Here is an 18,726-nt window from a genome sequence, read left to right as displayed (position 1 = left end):
GAAATTTAAATTCATAAGAACATTACTATGCTAAAACCAAAATTTAGACAGAGAATAGGGTAGGGTAGGGTATATAGACATTCAAAAATCTCCATTGCTTAGTGCATCAGGCACTCAAGGACCACCCTCCCTAAAGTCTTTCTCTATTGCTCACCCTACAGGTACCAGCATGAAGAAAGAGATAGCTCTACTCCACAGGCAGTTGAACCCTCTTTTATGGCCTCATGGCTTTCCTTAAGAAGCATTCCATGCAGCAGATTTCCTCCACCCCATTCCATCCGGCTGACTCCCCACGGTCAACAGGAGTCCTCTCCTTGGGATCATTCCACAATCCCCATGGCTCCAGCTCCCAGCTTCCATGGACACCAGTGGACTTACAACCCTGTCCGAGGTATGAAAGGCTGCAGCATGGCGTGTCTATGTGGTTCTCACTCCTTTCAGACTGTCACAGATTAGTGAGTTCACTCCCCAACTGCTTTAAATGCCTCCCTCATCCCAGTGGATGGCCATGGACACGGGGATCTCTCCCCTGTGCTTCAGCTCCCTCATCCCTAGGTGCAGGCTGGTCCCACTTGCTCTGCTCCTTCTTTCCCCTTCCTCCTTGTCCCTTCTTTCCTTTGTCCTACTGAGTTCTGTATGAATCCGGATATTCCTTCAGTAGTCAGGGAGTCCTGCCAGGATTCACCCGGTCTTCTGTGAGAACTGCTGCGTCTTTAGACGTTCTTGATGCATCGGTGGAGAGACGTGTACCCCACTTCCACCTACCCCTCCTCATCTTGTCCACTCCCATTTGTGCATGGATTAGAAACGAGTTTCCCTTTCTATTAAGTAACACTGTCATCACCACACATGTTTAACTTTTGCATTTTGAGGAGAACACAGGTAAGTTCCACTCTCTTCAGTTCAGTCAGTTATTCAATGGTGTCCCACTCTTTGTGACCCCAGGGACTGTGGCAACACAGGCTTTGCTGTCTATAACCAACTCCCAGAGCTTGTTCAATCTCATGATTAGACCTCATGATTAGATCATGAAGCTCAAGCTTAGATCCTCAGACTTTATTAATTTCTTATACATGAAAATATGCAACCTTTAAAAATCTCTCCTTATTTGTCCTACCCTCCAGTCTTTGGCAATCATTTTTTCTACTCCAACTTCCATCTTTTTTTTTTCTACTGAGATTCCTTGTAATTGAGATCATGTGGTATTTGCCTTTCTCTGACTTAGTTCACTTGGGGTGATGCCCTTCAGTTTCATCCATGTTGCCACAAATAGAAGGATTTCTTTCTTTTTCTAATGGCTAAATAATATTTACCTATATATGTCACATCACATTGTTTTAATCCATTCTCCTGTTGAAAGATACTCAGGTTGTTCCTATACCAAGGCTACTGTGAATAATGCTTCAGTAAACATGGGAATACAGATCTCTCTTTGAGACAATGATTTCATTTCCTTTGACTATATATCCAGAAGTGGGATAATGGATCACATAAGAGTTCTCTTAAATTTCTTGAGGAACCTCCACAATAAGTTTCCATGGGAGTTGCTCCGGTATACATCCCTGCCAACAGTGCATAAGCACTCCTTTTTCTCCTCAGCCTCAATAACATTTGTCATTTCTTACCTTTTGGTACTAGCCTTTCAAAAAGGTATGAGGTGATACCTGTTGTGCTTTTGATCTGCATTTCCTTTGCTTATTAGTGATGCTGAGCATCTTGTTATATACCTCTTGATCATCTAGATGTCTTATTTGTGGGAAAATGTCTATTCTTTAAAGATGGAGCATACATTATGTTTACTATATTCCAATATACGAAACTCAGTTGCTGACCTATATATCAACAACAAACTATCAGAAAGTGGAATAAAGAAAACAATCCCATTTACCATTGCATCACAAAAAGATAAAACACTTAGAAATAAACTTAAGCAGGGTGTTGAAAGGTTTTATGCAAAAACTTAAAGAAATTGATAAGAGAAATTTAAAAAGAGTTAAAAGATACATAAAGTTAGGTTGTCTATTCAATGTGTTTCTTGAGGTAGGATTTGTATTTCTATAAACTTCCTTCTTAGAACTGCTTGTGTTGCATCCTCTAGGTTTTAAATCATCGTGTTTTCATTGTTCTTTGTTTCTAGGTATGTTTTGATTTCCCTTATTTCTTCAGTAAACTGCTCATTATTTAGAAATGTGTTGCTTAATCTCCACGTGTTTGTCTTCTTTACAGTTGTTGTCTTTTTCCTATGATCGATATCTAGTCTCATAGTGTTGAGGTCAGAGAAAATGCTTGATATAATTTCAATTTCCTTAAATTTACTGAGGTTTGATTTGTGACCCAAGATGAGGAAAATGTTCCATGTGCACTTGAGAAGAAAGTGTATTCTTCTGCGTTTGGATGGAGTGTGCTGAAGATATCAGTTAGGTCTGTTTGCTCTAATATTTCCTTTTAGGCTTATGTTTCCTTATTAATTTTCTGTTCTGTTGACCTGTCCATTGGTGTAGATGTGGTGTCAACATGCCTACTATTATTGTATTACGGTCAATTTCCCCTTTTATGTCAGTTAGTGTTTACCTTATGTATTGAGGTGTTCTTATGTTGGGTACATGGATATTGAAAATTGTTATGTCTTTTTCTTGGACTGATTCCTTGACCCTTTGTTAGTGTCCTTCTTTATCTCTTATAACAGTTTTTATTTTAAGGTCTATTTTTTCTGATATGAGAATTGCCAATCCGGCTTTCTTTCTTTTTCCATTTGCATGGAATATCTTTTTCCATCCTCTCACTTTCAGTCTGTATGTGTCTCAAGGACTGAAGTGGGTCTCTTGTAGACAGCATATACAGTGGTTTTGTTTTTGTATCCATTAAGCCAGTCTGTGTCTTTTGGTAAGAATGGGAGAAGATAATAGCAAAAAAACAACTAAAAAAGGATTGCTTTCTAAAATACAAGCTGCTCAACAACTCAGTCATCAAAAGACAAGGCAAGAACTGCAAAGATAAACTAGTGAGACCACATCAAACTCAAAACCTTCTGCATAGTAAAAGAAGCCATCAGTAAAATGAAATGGCAACCTACGGAATTAAAAAAAAAATTTGCAAATCACATATTTGATAAGGACTTCATATCCACATATATATAAGAGATTCATGCAACTCATAGGAAAAGAAATCAAACAACCCAAATTATTAAATGAGCAAAGGAAGAGTAAGTGTTTTGGAAAAATCTGAAGAGTAGACTGTAGGTGACAGACACTGTAAGTTTTCCCTTCCACAGTGGAAGCCTGTGTCTTCCTGGCATTGCTTTCTTTATCTCCAATCACCTGTTCGGTGACTGCAGTTCACAGTATACATCCTTCACTCACTAGCAATCACCGTACACTGAGATGTATGTGCTAAGAATAGCCCTACTAAGTATAAAAAACTAACAATTACATACTTAATCTTGAAGCATCTAAAATCCAAGGTGATTTTCAGAATTTTCCACTCCATTGTTTTCTACATTCTGTTTCAAAATTGAAACACCTAGTAAGGAAAAATGAGTAGGGACCTCAACAATACATGGATAGAAAGTCATTTAAAACTGGGAGCATTACTTAATTATAATTTGGGGGAATGTATTATTACTAATACTACTGTAATTTTATTCCCTTTAATTCTCTGCTATACTAGGTTGGTATTTATTTAAAATAGTAATACCAACATAGAGGCACATAGTACTCCAGTTACGGTAGATTGAGAAAGACAGAGCTTATTAGGCAGGAAGTGAAATCACAGAAAATTAGCAATTGTATCAAAACAAGTGGCAGTACTGCCTAGAAAGAAAGCAGAGTTCTCTAATTTTTGGAGAAAACGCGAAGAAGCCAGATGTGGGCCAACCAGCTTAAGCTGTATACGAGAAATTGCAACAGAAGGAAAATGAAGTTTATAAAAATATGCTGATGCTAAACACCAAAATCCAGACAGTAAGAGAATAGGGTAGGTTTTATGTAGATGTTGAAAACTACTCAGAGAGGTAGACATGGAAGCAAATACACTAATGAGCATCAGAAAAATCGAAGCACAAAACAGTCTGAAAAATAAATCGCAAAGAGACTTAGTAGTCTGATCAAAAGAAAAAGAGAATCAAATTAGAAAACCAAAATATAAAGACTTGTGCACGTGATAGACCCAGAGAATGCTCAGCAGAGAAAATTTTGGCCTTAGTGACCAGCGAACAGAAGCCTCCAGCATCAGGAACAAAAACCCTGGGCAGGACTCACGACTGTGTGCTTCTGGGAACAGCCTCAGTCTCAAAGTTTGGGCACCACACCACCTAAAAGTGAACGCAGACAAGGATTATAGCTTGCTATGACACTGAATCACAGACAATAGTGTATGTCAGTTTACTTTTCTCATTCAACTATAAAGTTAATGAATTACTAACCAATGATAATTGATGCCATCAATTATCAGTTTCCAGTCAGATCCTCTTTAATCATACAGTGGATATCTGAACCTGTTATATGATCCCCAATAACAGTTTTAATAATTAAATTTATAGATGTTAATTGAAGGATAATTGCTTTACAATACTGTACTGCTTTTGGCCAAACATCAGCATGAATCAGCCATAGGTATACCTATGTCCCCTCGAATTTCAACCTCCTTTCCACCTTGCTTCCTGTCCCACCCCTCAAAATTGTAACAGAAAAATATGGAAGGCTTCACAAATTTGTGTTTCATCCTTGGGCAGGAGCTATGCTAATCTTCTCAGTATTATTCCAATTATGTAATATATGTGCTACCAAAGCAAACACAGATCTAACATTTTAACAGAAAAAAAATCATATAGTTAGTCATCTACCAATAAATGATCAATTACATTAGGAATTAGGGTATTCTGCTACATTTGCTGCCTCTTATAAAATCAAATTTTATGAGGTTCAAAGTTCCATGAAGAAATTAAGCATATAACACATGTATACATGCACAGAAATATATGCATACAAATACGTCTATGTTATACAAAGTATTATTCTCCTTACCTGTCACAATAAGCTCTTTAGTTGATAAGATAGGTAGCCCCAAATTCCTCCAACTTATATGTCTCCTTTTTGAGAACCACTTCTTTTATTTTCATCACCCAATTTTAAATGACCAGTTTATTATTAGATACCATGCCCCTTTAAACTAACTAAGAGCAGAGAAAACCTAGTAAATGCTGATATCTTATCCTTAATTAAATTATCACTCTTCTGGTAAATTGAAAAAAGAATCATGTTCAGATCTCATTCAGGATGATAAAATCTTTATTTTATCAGTTATCTTGTCCAAACTCAATTCTTGCTCACTTTAGTCTTAAATTCTGCTTACTTAAAAAGGTCAGAAAGGAAAAGTAATATTAAAATCATGCTTGCAAGAGCCTATGATTTTATGCTTCTGTTGGCCAAAGGTAGGGCCAGGAATAATTTCTGAAATATTACAATACATCGTGGAAGCATGAAGGTCTAGTTCTACTGTCAAAGAGGAGATGTTTGAAGCCGGTTCAAAAACTAAGCCCCATGGGTTGTCAGGATGTACTCCCAACCAGACTGATAAATTTTGTCCCTAAATAGTCAAAAGTCAGGAAAGGGCAGGCCTTATTCACAGAGCCAATGACATTGTCTTGGGTGCTGACCAGGTAATAGTCTTGTATTACCATTTGGAGATTTATTTTCTGTTTTCTCAAAAAAACAAATGTAATGAGAAGATTAAAGATGCATAAAAGTAGAAGAGCTGTCAAGGTGCCTAGAAGAAAGGCTAGCCAGGAGAACCAGGCCCCCACACTGATAATTGTCAAAGACTGTAACAGTGCGTATTTTATACACAGAGCAGAACAAGTGGATAAAACCAATGTTCTAGGGTCACTGCTGTTTTGCAGTCAAAGACAAAATATTTTTCTCTTTAAGCAGAGTCATCACAGCTCCTGATGTGTTCCTGGTTACACACATGCAGACCGAGGGCCACAGGCATGTGTGATGTGACATCAGGAAGTGAACAGATGAGTGTATTGGTGCCCAGTCACCTGCATATGCTAATAATGGGACCTGGGGAAAATTACTTGCCCTCTCTAAGTCATTGCATCTTCATTAACATAACTTGATGATCATAGTGAAGATTAAGGCTATCTCACAGGGTTACTGTGAAACACAAATTTTAAGATGTTTTAAAGCTTTTGGAAAAGTATCATAGACATGCATGGGGTTTTAAGGTGAGTGAGCAGATCCAAGGTACAATATCCTTATTCTCTTAATATTCTCTCTGTACTCTGTAGTAGCGATCAGTCAGTCATGTGTTTACTCTTACCCCAGCATGATGGTAAACCACACAGATCAACTGGACTTTTCTTGTCATTTCAGTGTCTAAAATGCAGGCATTAGTCAATGTAGAGTGAAAAAATTACACACTCTTAGAGGGCCTCACTGCTCAGAGTCTGCAGAGTCCCAACACTAAACTGTCTTTAAAAAAATGGCCTAAAAACTCTGGCTCAGAATTAAGTTCCAAATGTTTGGAGAGCACAGAAGTACTTCTGGGAGCAATACAAAAATGCAGGGAGTAACCTATTCTCCAACTCTCTATCTGTGCAAATATCATCATCCATGTAAATTTACACAGAAGGGACTCCTTCTTCCCCACCCCAGGTACTGCAGCACCAACTCTTGCTCAGAGCAACAGGGAAGGAGAAGGCTTCCCTCCACAGGAGGGGTTTGATAAACTAAGGTGACTGTATCATCTCAGAATGGCTCATGTTTTTATTTAAGCAGGGTCCTGCTTGCTCCATCTGCTGGTCATGTCTAATCTGCTCTTGTGCCAAGGCAACTTATGCCCATCCTGCAATCATGACGTGTTTGACTTCCCCCTGAAAACACTTACAGATGTTTATTGATACCGCCAGGCTGTCCCATGATATCCATAACCTTTCCACCATAATGCTCAATGAGTTTTAAGTACTGTGGTGGTGGTGGTTTAGATGCTAAGTCGTGTCCGAGTCTTGCAACCCCATGGACTGTAGCCCGCCAGGCTCTGAGATGGAACCTGGCATAAGTGACTGGGCTATACTGTCCTTTAAACAAGAAGGCTGCATTAGGCAAACTTCAAATAACACAGTCTTTATGTCAAAGAAGCTGTCTGCTGATAAGATGTGGAAATAGAAGAAAGGATCGGTTTTGTGAAATCTCAAAGATTCATAAGAAGTGCAATAACTTTTTCAATTTCCTTTTATTCATTTTCTTTTTTAAATTTCCAAAATAAATGATTTTGTATTTGTCAGCTAGGAATGCCATAAAATAATGCAATAAACTCAGTGAAATAAATAACAGAAATTTATTTCCTCACAGTTCTAGGGGCTAGAAGTACCAGATAAGGGTGCCAGCAAGGTGAGGTTCTGATAAGAACTCTTTCCTCCCAGGCTGGCTTCTCCGTTTGTCCTCACACAGAGTGGTGGGTGGGGAAGAGAGAGAGAGGAAAAGTCACAGAGACACAGAGAAAATTCTCTGGTGTTTCGCTTCATGAAGACACTAAACCTATTGGATCAGTGTTCCACCCTAAGAGCTCAGTTAACGTTAATGGACTTCTCTGGTGGCTCAGATGGTAATGAATCTGTCTGCAATGTGAGAGACTTGGGTTCTATCCCTGGGTCTGGAAGATTCCCTGGAGAAGGGAACGGCAAGCCACTCCAGTATTCTTGCCTGAGAACTCCCATGGACAGAGGAGTCTGGTGGGCTACAGTCCATGGATCCCAAAAAGTCAGAACCTTTTTCAAAACACAGTACTTTGGTATTTAGGGCTCTAACACATGAATTTGAAGAACACAGATTCAGCCCACAGTACTACCTGACACAAAGCACTTTCAGGTGGGACTGGGGAAAAGGAAGCGTGTTGATTTTCTGGTCCTTCAGTGTCTCTCTGGGCTTTCTTATCCAGGCTCAGAGTAAATAGCCAATAAATGAGAACTGCTCTGCAGTGAACTGGGTGGATGGAGCATGTTAAACAAAGCTGAATCCCGGTCACAAAAACGAATACTGGTAGTTTTTTTTAATGCTACAAATTATTGTTTTAAGATTTACAGTGAATAGCTTTAGAGCTACAGTAGAAGGAGAGTTTACAATTGGAAACAATTATTCTCTTTCTGAGGAAGGTATTTGAAAGTTGTGTGTTAATTCTTTTAGTCAATCAAGGAGCACACAGTAGAGCAGACAGCTAATAAAAAGCGGTGCTAAAGGTTTCTACTAAGTTCATGTAGTCCTTTTTTCTCACTACTTTTTGCTTCATCCTCCATTTTTGACTGTCCATTTTTTTTCCCAACTCTTCCAAGTAATCTCTTGAAATGTTCATAACTTTCACTAAAGATTACTTTTTCTCTATCAATATGTTAGCTAGATTTTTCTACTCTTATTATTCTTAGTCCATTGCTTAATATTTCCTGTTACTTTATGCCATGTTTTTCTGACGTACTATTTTGTCAGCATAAAAAAGATTGTATTCTGCACCTGGAATGAACACTAAGCTTTTGGTGTGCGGATTCAGAGATAAGTCAGAGTCATAACTGTATAACACCGTATAACGGAATATATTGGTTCTAACCCACAGTAAACAAGAGGTTAAATGGTAAAATATAGGTGCATGAATGCATTCTAAGCCACTTCAGTTGTGTCCAACTCTTTGCGGCCCTACTGACTGTAGCCCAACAGGCTCCTCTGTCCATAGGATTGGCCAGGCAAGAATACCGGAGTATGCTGCTGTGCCCTCTTGCAAGGAATGCACTTCACCTAGGGATCAAACCTGAGTCTTCTTATATCTCCTGCATTGGCAGGAATGTTCTTTCCCACTACCGTCACCTGGGGGGCACCAATTATTGGTACTTATGTACTATAGTTGGTTCAAATACTAAGAAAAAAAAAGATAATGATAAAACAGAGAAGGGGAAAGTTTAAACTTAGAAAAGTTTTATGTAAATCATATGTATAGAGACAATGTATAGAAAAAGTAGGAAAGGAATGACTTTCAAATTTTGTGATGCCCCCCTATTAAAAAAATTACACATCTATCACGCATGTTAGTGTTCTGTTAATGGGTTCATCTACTGAATGCCCAACAATACTAACTAATTGCATGATCACTTTCAGGATGAAAAATATGCCCAGGGCAAACAGTACGATATCAATGCCACCAAGAGCTGCCACACCAATTCCCTTCATACTCCTGAAGAAAGAGAAAAAGCCCAACAGATGAACATGAGTCTTTCACCTGGGTTTTTTTTTACCAGATCAAATGAGACAGTATGTAGCTTACCAGGCTTCAGATTATCAGAGGTAATGGTAAGTGTACATACAGAAAAAGCTGAAGGAATTGTAAGCAACTGAAGATAAATTACGTTATGCAATTAATGAAGCATAAGCAGAAACAAGGGATGACTAAAGATATGTAGAAGCAACATAAATAACAGATCTATAAATTGTCCATGCAGACATGTTTAGTTCAAACAATGCATGAGACACAGGATTACAGCTATTATACTGTATGAAAACAGGAAATGAATGGGAATTTTCATGTATAAAATATAAGATTGCAAAATTCATGAAATGTAAGAAACACACCCAGTTTTGAGTACTCCATGTTACTAGTGACTGCTACGTGGGGTCCTATATGGCACCATCTGAGCCATCGCGTCTTCCTTTCAAGGCTCTCCTGATTCTGCTTCTACTTCTCTGACACCTCCTTCACTCGTCATTCTCAATGACTCTTCTGTCACCTTTTATTCTTAATTTGTAAGTCTCCCCCAAATGGCCTATAAACATTGCCTTGCTTCTCATGGCCACAACAATCGCCTCTGTTCTGAGGACAACACAGTTTACATGTCAAGCCTCAATCATTTATGGCAGCTCCAAATTTTCACTGTTATAATCTCTCCTTTCTGATTTCCTGCATTATCCTTCATCCTAACATTATTTAATATATCTTCACATGCATCCCCCCTTAAAATACTATCTTCTCTCTCTACAACTTTCTTAATGATACCAAAATTCTTTTCCTCTGTTAAGCTCACTAATAAAGAGGATGATCAAGTAAAGGAAAAATGTCAAAGTGGAGGAGGAGGAGGGATTTTTCAATAAGGTTAAATTTAAAGTTTATTGAGAGTTACTACATGGACATACATTTTATAAGCACTTTATGTGCATTACTATATTTAATCCTATTCAGTTCTCTGTAAAACAGTTCATGGCTGTAAAGAAATCAAGCATATTAACTAGAGATCTTCAGCCCCTGGGATTTTCAGGCTCAATTCTGCTAGTAGTAGTGAACTAGGGGGGACCCTCCACTGTGAATCCCACTGATGCTGTTACTAAAGACAACGCTGTTCCATTTTCTGCCCGGACACATGTCAACAAAACAGACTGTTCTGATTTCAGCAGGGGGCTGGTGTTGGGATCAGCTGAGGAGAGAAGCCTGTTTAGGAATATCATGTCTTCCTCATTGTTTCTTTGTTCTAATATCATACAACAATTATCGATCAAAAATCAATATGAAAGACTCATCTGATTCATTAATACGAATGAATCACTGGGTGACAATTATGTGGGCACAGGTGGAATCCCTCTTTCCTGGGTCAGGCACTGCAGCACATACTCACTTGCGTAAATACTTAGATTCTCTCACGGAAATATACAAACACAAAAGAACTCACTGAGTGGTGGTAGAATTTCAGAGGAAAAAGGAAAATTCTTTATGTTATAAATTAGAACACATCAGAGGAATCAGTTCCTAAAATAACCTAGATGTTTAAAAATTCAGCCAAGTGTGAACTAATAGCTTACATTTTATACTTTTGCAACTTTTACTACCTTCAAAAATCTCTGCATACACATAGGAATAACCAAAAGTTTTTTAGGTCAGCTGCTCTGAGCAAAGATCACATGTTACCAAAACCAGTGAATTGTGATTATTTTAATGAGATTGTTTCTTATGGTTGCTTAGAATGAAGACCTTAGTAAGTGGACACTCATGTTACTGTACTCCTGGAATAGACCTCTGTATCATCTAGTCAAAGAGCTGCTGAGTTTGAAAGAAGTCTGAGATGCTATCCTACAAGTGCCATAGACAATGAGAAAAATTCAGACAAACTACAAGGATTCATAGAGAGGCAATTCAGCCAGGTGAGCGTCCTGCAGAGGGTTTTCTTGCTTTCTTCATGAATAAAAGAGTGACCTCTGTAATGCGTAAGGAGTTTGGAAATATCTCATTTTGTAAGAAAAAGATTCATGACTTCTATATTCTAGACTCCTACTACATAAAGCAGGAGCCTAGTCATTCATAGTGATAAATTCTACTGTAAAGGAATCAGAATTTCACTGCAATTTTTGACATGTGCAGCCTTCCCTGCATTGTATACAATTCCACCAAAAGCTTGCTTCTTCCTGGGCACAGGTGGTTGAAGTATTTTCAAAAGTAAGACAGCAAGAGTACAGAATTTCCAAGATCAGCATTTTCTTCAAAGTAACCCAGGACATCTGCTATTCAAATTCCACTTGTCTTCTTTCTCTGTTCTCCTCAAATCAAAGGAAGAGAGTGGGAAGGAAGGAAAGAGAAAGTTAAAACAACTTGAGTTATGTTTCTACTTTTTAGATTCTTAATAGTTTTCTCATAGGCTGGCTCCAAAATCCATATCTAGAGAGTTTTATATTTGTATGTCTTCCCCAGATCACAATTAGATAATTAGAAGGGACAAAATAAGCTAACTAATAAAATGCATAAGATGCCATTATCTTTTGGGTGTCCAGATTATTTTTCCAGTCAGGTGGAAGATGTACAAGGCTCGTATTTACTGGTCAGGACTCCCATCCCTGACGTCCAGTGATGAAGATAGGCATCATTCTGAATTTTATAACCTATCCCAGTGCCTGCACGGGGATTCACATAAAGTTGACATGTACACCAAGATCCTGGCGTGCCGAACCCACAAAACGTGCTAAATCCACATCCATCCCATCCAGCTCTGAGATGGTCATAATGATCTATCCCATAGCAAGCTTCTTTGAAATTTACAGCTCTTTAATGCATGCTCTGTGAAATGGGTCTTCTCTTAAAAAATAAACACAGACTCTGTAGAGATGTCAAAATCTAAGAGGGCAATTTGTTGACATTTCCTATCTTCATTTAATGGAAAATCAAAAGAAAATCCACGCCTACAATTGAAAGAATGAAGCTCCTATTAAAATTAGTTACAAATAGAGGAAGCTGGCATTACAAAGAAGACCATTAAAAATTACTTAAGAATCACAGCCACTTCAAGTGGGTCAAGTTATTAGAATCAAAGAATTAGACAATTGTTCATGGTTCTGGTCATGCTACCAAGAAGACTGAATTCTCGGGATTCTTTATGAAACCCAGCCATGATCTGTCAGCCAACTATCACAGTGTTATACCAGACAATATAAATGCTTGGCACCTTTGTATAAATAGCATGAGCTTTACTGAACTGTCTAAAGATTGTTAGGATGCTGTCGTAGTCCTTCTGGGTTGCTATAACAAAATATCACAGGTTTTAAAACAATAAAATGGATTTCCACAGCGTGGTCATGCAGGGTCCATTCTGGTCACACACTTCTTACTATATCCTCACATGGCAGAGGGCTTGGGAGCTCTGTATGTCTCTTATATATATAAGTGGTCATCTCAGTGAAGAGGCTCCATCCTTATAACTCCATCACCTCACAAAGGCACCACCTATGGATGGGACTCAGGATTTCATCATATGATATTTCTGGGGGACACAAAGGCTGAGACCATAGCGGATACAAAGGTGAACTGGCTCATCCTCCTGCACTGGCTGTCATCACCCACACTCCATTGCATCCTCATTTCCAGCATCACCTTGCAGCCATTCCATACATTCTATCACTCTGGGTTTCACAAGTCCAGGTCAGTCAAGTGTCAGCTCCATCTCATATTCAGCCTATTCAATGTCTCCCTCTCCCCTGCTGAGGCCCAGGGGACCTACCAGGAAGTGCAGATGTGTCCATTTTTGCAAGGTTCCTTCTCTCTCCCTCTCTGGATCTTCTTCCTTGGGCCATGTTGAAACAGGGTAAATGGTAACAAGATGGGAAAGTTCTGACATCACTGACTTACATGGTGCTGTTGTAGCCTTCTCTTGGTCCAGATAGACTGATCTGAAATTCCCCCTGACTGACAAGTGTTTCTCTTCTGGTGTATCCCTTTGATTTTCCAGGACATTCACAAGTTGGTGATCCCCAACTTCATATTTCTTTTTTAATCAGGGTATATATTCTGGAACCCACAACTCCCCACCTGCAGTATTCACCAGAGCCTCTCTGTTTCCCTCACTCTGCAAGCACCATCTGGAGAAAATTAAGTAGCCCACAGTTAGATACCTACTAACTGACCCACAGAAACTCATGTATCATAAACACTCTGAACAATTGAATGGCAGATACTGGTGTGCATCTGTCCACTGCCAGGAGCCTCTGGACAATTGTCCAACTGGTCACATAGACACCAAGTAGATCAGAACGCTGGATTTAAAAACACATTTATCTGAGAAGTGAGATGCCATTCTCTCTTTCTTTTAGAGTAACTATCCTTGTCATTAATTATTTGGCCTTACATACCTGCCCTAGAAGGTCCCTGAATTATAAAATCCTCCAAATAGAGTGATTCTCTACTAAGACTGGATCAGTGTGACTGGATTAGCATTTCTCAGCCTCTTCAACAGCCTCCAAACAACCTGGGATGAGGGCCAATTTCTTGACTGGCTCTGCTAAGAAGTCAGTGATGTTGCTGGACTGATGTTGCAGCATTTTTAGGGCTTTAGCAGTAATTTTTAGTAAACAGAAAATGGGAAATCAAAAAGTATAAGGAAAAGTGGGATGAATAAGAGGGAAGGAAGAGAGAGACAGAAGGAAGGAAGAGCAGCAAAGGGAAAGTGAGTCAAGGACTTGGGTAGTAAAAGATGAAATGCTGTTCAGTTCAGTTCAGTTGCTCAGTCATGTCTGACTCTGTGAACCCATGAATTTCAGCATGCCAGGCCTCCTGTCCATCATCAACTCCTGGAGTTCACCCAGACTCACGTCCATCAAGTCAGTGATGCCATCCAGCCATCTCATCCTCTGTTATCCCCTTCTCCTCCTGCCCCCAATCCCTCCCAGCATCAGAGTCTTTTCCAATGAGTCAACTCTTCACATGAGGTGGCCAAAGTACTGGAGTTTCAGCTTTAGGATCAGTCCTTCCAAAGAATACCCAGGGCTGATCTCCTTCAGAATGGACTGGTTGGATCTCCTTGCAGTCCAAGGGACTCTCAAGAGTCTTCTCCAACACCACAGTTCAAAAGCATCAATTCTTCGGTGCTCAGTTATCTTCAGAATCCAACTCTCACATCCATACATGACCACAGGAAAAACCATAGCCTTGACTAGACGGACCTTTGTTAGCAAAGTAATGTCTCTGCTTTTGAATATGCTATCTAGGTTGGTCATAACTTTCCTTCCAAGGAGTAAGCATCTTTAAATTTCATGACTGCAATCACCATCAGCAGTGATTTTGGAGTCCCAAAAAATAAAGTCTGACACTGTTTCCACTGTTTCCCTATCTATTTCCCATGAAGTGATGGGTCCAGATGCCATGATCTTCGTTTTCTGAATGTTGAGCTTTAAGCCAACTTTTTCACTCTCCTGTTTCACTTTCATCAAGAGGCATTTTAGTTCCTCTTCACTTTCTGCCATAAGGGTGGTGTCATCTGCATATCTGAGGTTATTGATTTTCTCCTAGCAATCTTGATTCCAGCTTGTGATTCTTCCAGCCCAGCATTTCTCATGATGTACTCTGTATATAAGTTAAATAAGCAGGGTGACAATAAACATCCTTGACGTACTCCTTTTCCAATTGGAACCAGTCTGTTGTTCCATGTCCAGTTTTAACTGTTGCTTCCTGACCTGCATATAGGTTTCCTAAGAGGCAGGTCAGGTGGTCTGGTATTTCCATCTCTTTCAGAATTTTCCACAGTTTATTGTGATCCACACAGTCAAAGGCTTTGGCATAGACAATAAAGCAGAAATTGATGTTTTTCTGAAACTCTCTTCCTTTTTCCATGATCCAGTGGATGTTGGCAATTTGGTCTCTGGTTCCTCTGCCTTTTCTAAAACCAAATTGAACATCTGGAATTTCATGGTTCACGTATTGCTGAAGCCTGGCTTGGAGAATTTTGAGCATTACTTTACTAGCATGTGAGATGAGTGCAATTGTGCAGTAGTTTGAGCATTCTTTGGCATTGCCTTTCTTTGGGATTGGAATGAAAACTGACCTTTTCCAGTCCTGTGGCCAAATTTGCTGGCATATTGAGTGCAGCACTTTCACAGCATCATCTTTCAGGATTTGAAATAGCTCAACTAGAATTCCATCACCTCTACTATCTTTGTTCATAGTGATGCTTTCTAAGGCCCACTTGACTTCACATTCCAGGATATCTGGCTCTAGGTGAGTGATCACACCATCATGATTATCTGGGTCATGAAGATCTTTTTTGCATAGTTTTTCTGTGTATTCTTGCCACCTCTTCTTAATATCTTCTGCTTCTGTTAGGTCTATACCATTTCTATCCTTTATCGAGCCCTTCTTTGCATGAAATGTTCCCTTGGTATCTCTAATTTTCTTGAAGAGATCTCTAGTCTTCCCTATTCCGTTGTTTTCCTCTATTTCTTTGCATTGATTGCTGAGGAAGGCTTTCTTATCTCTTCTTGCTATTCTTTGGAACTCTTCATTTAGATGCTTATATCTTTCCTTTTCTCCTTTACTTCTCACTTCTATTCTTTCACAGCTATTTGTAGGCCTCCCTAAACAGCCATTTTGCTTTTTTGCATTTCTTTTCCATGGGGATGGTCTTGATCCCTGTCTCCTGTACAGTGTCATGAACCTCCATCCATAGTTCATCAGGCACTCTATATATCAGATCTAGTCCCTTAAATCTATTTCTCACTTTCACTGTATATCATAAGGAATTTGATTTCGGTCATACCTGAATGGTCTAGTGGTTTTCCCTACTGTCTTCACTTTAAGTCTGAATTTGGCAATAAGAATTTCATGATCTGAGCCACAGTCAGCTCCCAGGCTTGTTTTTCCTGACTATAAAGAGCTTCTCCATCTTTGGCTGCAAAGAATGTAATCAATCTGATTTCAGTGTTGACCATCTGGTGATGTCCATGTGTAGAGTCTTCTCTTGTGTTGTTGGAAGACGGTGTTTGTATAACCAGTGCATTCTCTTGGCAAAACTCTTTTAGCCTTTGCCCTGCTTCATTCTGTATTCCAAGGCCAAAGTTAACCTGTTACCCCAGGTGTTTCTTGACTTTTTACTTTTCCATTCCACTCCCCTATAATGAAAAGGACATCTTTTTAGGGTGTTAGTTCTAAAAGATCTTGTAGGTCTTCATAGAACTGTTCAACTTCAGCTTCTTCAGCATTACTAGTTGGGGCATAGACTTGGATTACTGTGATATTGAATGGTTTGCCCTGGAAACGAACAGAGATCTTTCTGTCATTTTTGAGATTGCATCCAAGTACTGCATTTTCGACTCTTTTGTTGACCATGATGGCTACTCCATTTCTTCTAAGGGATTCCTGCCCACATTAGTAGATATAATGGTCATCTGAGTTAAATTCACCCATTCCAGTCCATTTTAGTTCACTGATTCCTAGAATGTCGATGTTCACTCTTGCCATCTCCTGTTTGACCAATTCCAATTTGCCTTGATTCATGGACCTAACATTCCAGGTTCCTATGCAATATTGCTCTTTACAGCATCGGACCCTGCTTCTATCACCAGTCACATCCACAACTGGGTATTGTTTTTGCTTTAGCTCCATGCCTTCATTCTTTCTAGAGATATTTCTCTACTGATCTCCAGTAGCATATTGGGCTCTCACCAACCTGGGGAGTTCGTCTTTCAGTATTCTATCATTCTGCCTTTTTCATACTGTTCATGGGGTTCTCAAGGCAAGAATACTGAAGTGGTTTGCCATTCCCTTCTCCAGTGGACCACAGTCAGACCTCTCCACCATGACACGTCTGTCTTGGCTGGCCACACACGGCATGGCTTAGTTTCATTGAGTTAGACAAGGCTGCGGTCCGTCTGATTAGATTGAGTAATTTTCTGTGCAGACCCCCCAGAAGCGTGCCGGCTGTGACGGACCACACAGAAGCATGGCAGAGAGGAGCTACCCCATGTCTGAGGTCAGGGGCGGTGGCACAGGAGCAGCTGAGAGGAGCTACCCCACGTCCAAGGTCAGGGGCAGCGGCCTAGAGGAGCAACCCCATGTCCAAGGAGTGGAGGCTGCGTGGGCACAGGAGGGCCGAGAGGAGCTACTCCACGTTCAAGGTCAGGAGGGGCGGCCGAGGAGATACCCCTCGTCCAAGGTTAGGAGCAAGTGCTGGGCTTTTCTGGAGCAGCCGTGAAGAGATACCCCACGTCCAAGGTAAGAGAAAACCAAGTAAGATAGTAGGTGTTGCGAGAGGCACCAGAGGGCAGACACAATGAAACCATAATCACAGAAATGCTGTTAGAACACTTTATTTTTAAAGACCCAAATATATATGCTTTAATATCCTAGGAGCAAATATCTCATACATATTCCCTTTTATTTCCATTTTCTCTTCTCTCCTTTTTTCTGAAATTGTTCTTTATATTAGGAGTATTCTTTTGTTGTTACTAAAGGCCACAGTTCTAGAAATGAGCAAAGCTTGGCAACTCTTCAGGGCAGAATCCAGCCAAATTATCTTCTTTTAGGCGAAGACACCTTTCACCTACATACAGGAACACTGTCCAGCAAAACCAACCTCTTCTCTCATAGGCAGGGTTATTCTTGCCTGAGTCCTGCCCCTGCCTCTACCTGGGATGACCCAAACCTTTTAGAACATGACAGAATACTCTGCCCCAAAGCAATCTATCAATCCCTCCTTAGGCCCCTTCATGCATGTAAAGTGTCAGCTTTCTTGTACTTTCACTTTCTTTTTTCAAAAGGTAAAAGACCATGAAAAAACCCTGTAAGCACTTTCTAAGTCATTTACTGCCCAAAACATCTAATTCTATTTTGTTACTTGCTTAACTTTCTTTCCTTCAATGTTAGATATTTCCAGCAGAGTGGATGGTGTTTATTACAGGGAAAATTTGGCAATAAGGGGGACAGTGCAATTGGAGGAAACATACACTCACCAATAGACCATACATCTTCATGTATTTGTCTCTTATAAAATTTATTTCAAGCATAAATTTAGGACTTTACATCAAGTACAGAGGTGGTGACATTGAGAGCTCTATGCTTGCTTGACAGTGACAATTAAAGTGAATACTGTAGATTTCAGACAATATTTAACAGATCCTATAGAGTCAGTCAGGAATAGCCAAAGAGGGGATATTTGGACAGAATTTAACAATCACTCCCTTGCCATCCAGAAAGCATTGATTTCCCCCTCTTTTACAGATTTCCATGTAAGATTACATTTGAAGAAATGGCCCTGCTATATTAAATTCAGTAGCAGTGGTTACCGAATGGAAACAAATAAATGAAGAACTTCTGAAGTTCACTGACCTTATAGATTAGTAAGTCACATGTCATGGATACAGTGAGACTTAAACTGAGGTTTAAAAACATTTATTTTTTTCAGTAGTAGACCCGCAAGTTGTGAAAAAGCAGAGGGTGATATAAACA

General features: G+C 39.6%; 1 non-coding gene and 1 pseudogene across 1 annotated transcript; one reads left to right on the top strand and one right to left on the bottom strand.

Annotated features, from left to right (window-relative positions):
* Nucleotides 1-4,684: 4,684 nt before the first annotated feature.
* LOC112443942 (U6 spliceosomal RNA) lies at nt 4,685-4,793 on the bottom strand. Its single transcript, XR_003032343.1, has one exon. It is a non-coding gene; the product is annotated as a U6 spliceosomal RNA (small nuclear RNA).
* A 939-nt stretch (nt 4,794-5,732) lies between these two features.
* On the top strand, nt 5,733-11,984 carry LOC100296918 (placental prolactin-related protein 3-like; annotated as a pseudogene).
* The last annotated feature ends 6,742 nt before the right edge of the window (nt 11,985-18,726 follow it).

The sequence above is a fragment of the Bos taurus genome, chromosome 23, assembly GCF_002263795.3.
Source record: "Bos taurus isolate L1 Dominette 01449 registration number 42190680 breed Hereford chromosome 23, ARS-UCD2.0, whole genome shotgun sequence".
NCBI lineage: Eukaryota > Metazoa > Chordata > Mammalia > Artiodactyla > Bovidae > Bos > Bos taurus.
The sequence above is the reverse complement of the archived record's forward strand: the minus strand, read 5'-3'. Positions and strand labels throughout refer to the sequence as shown.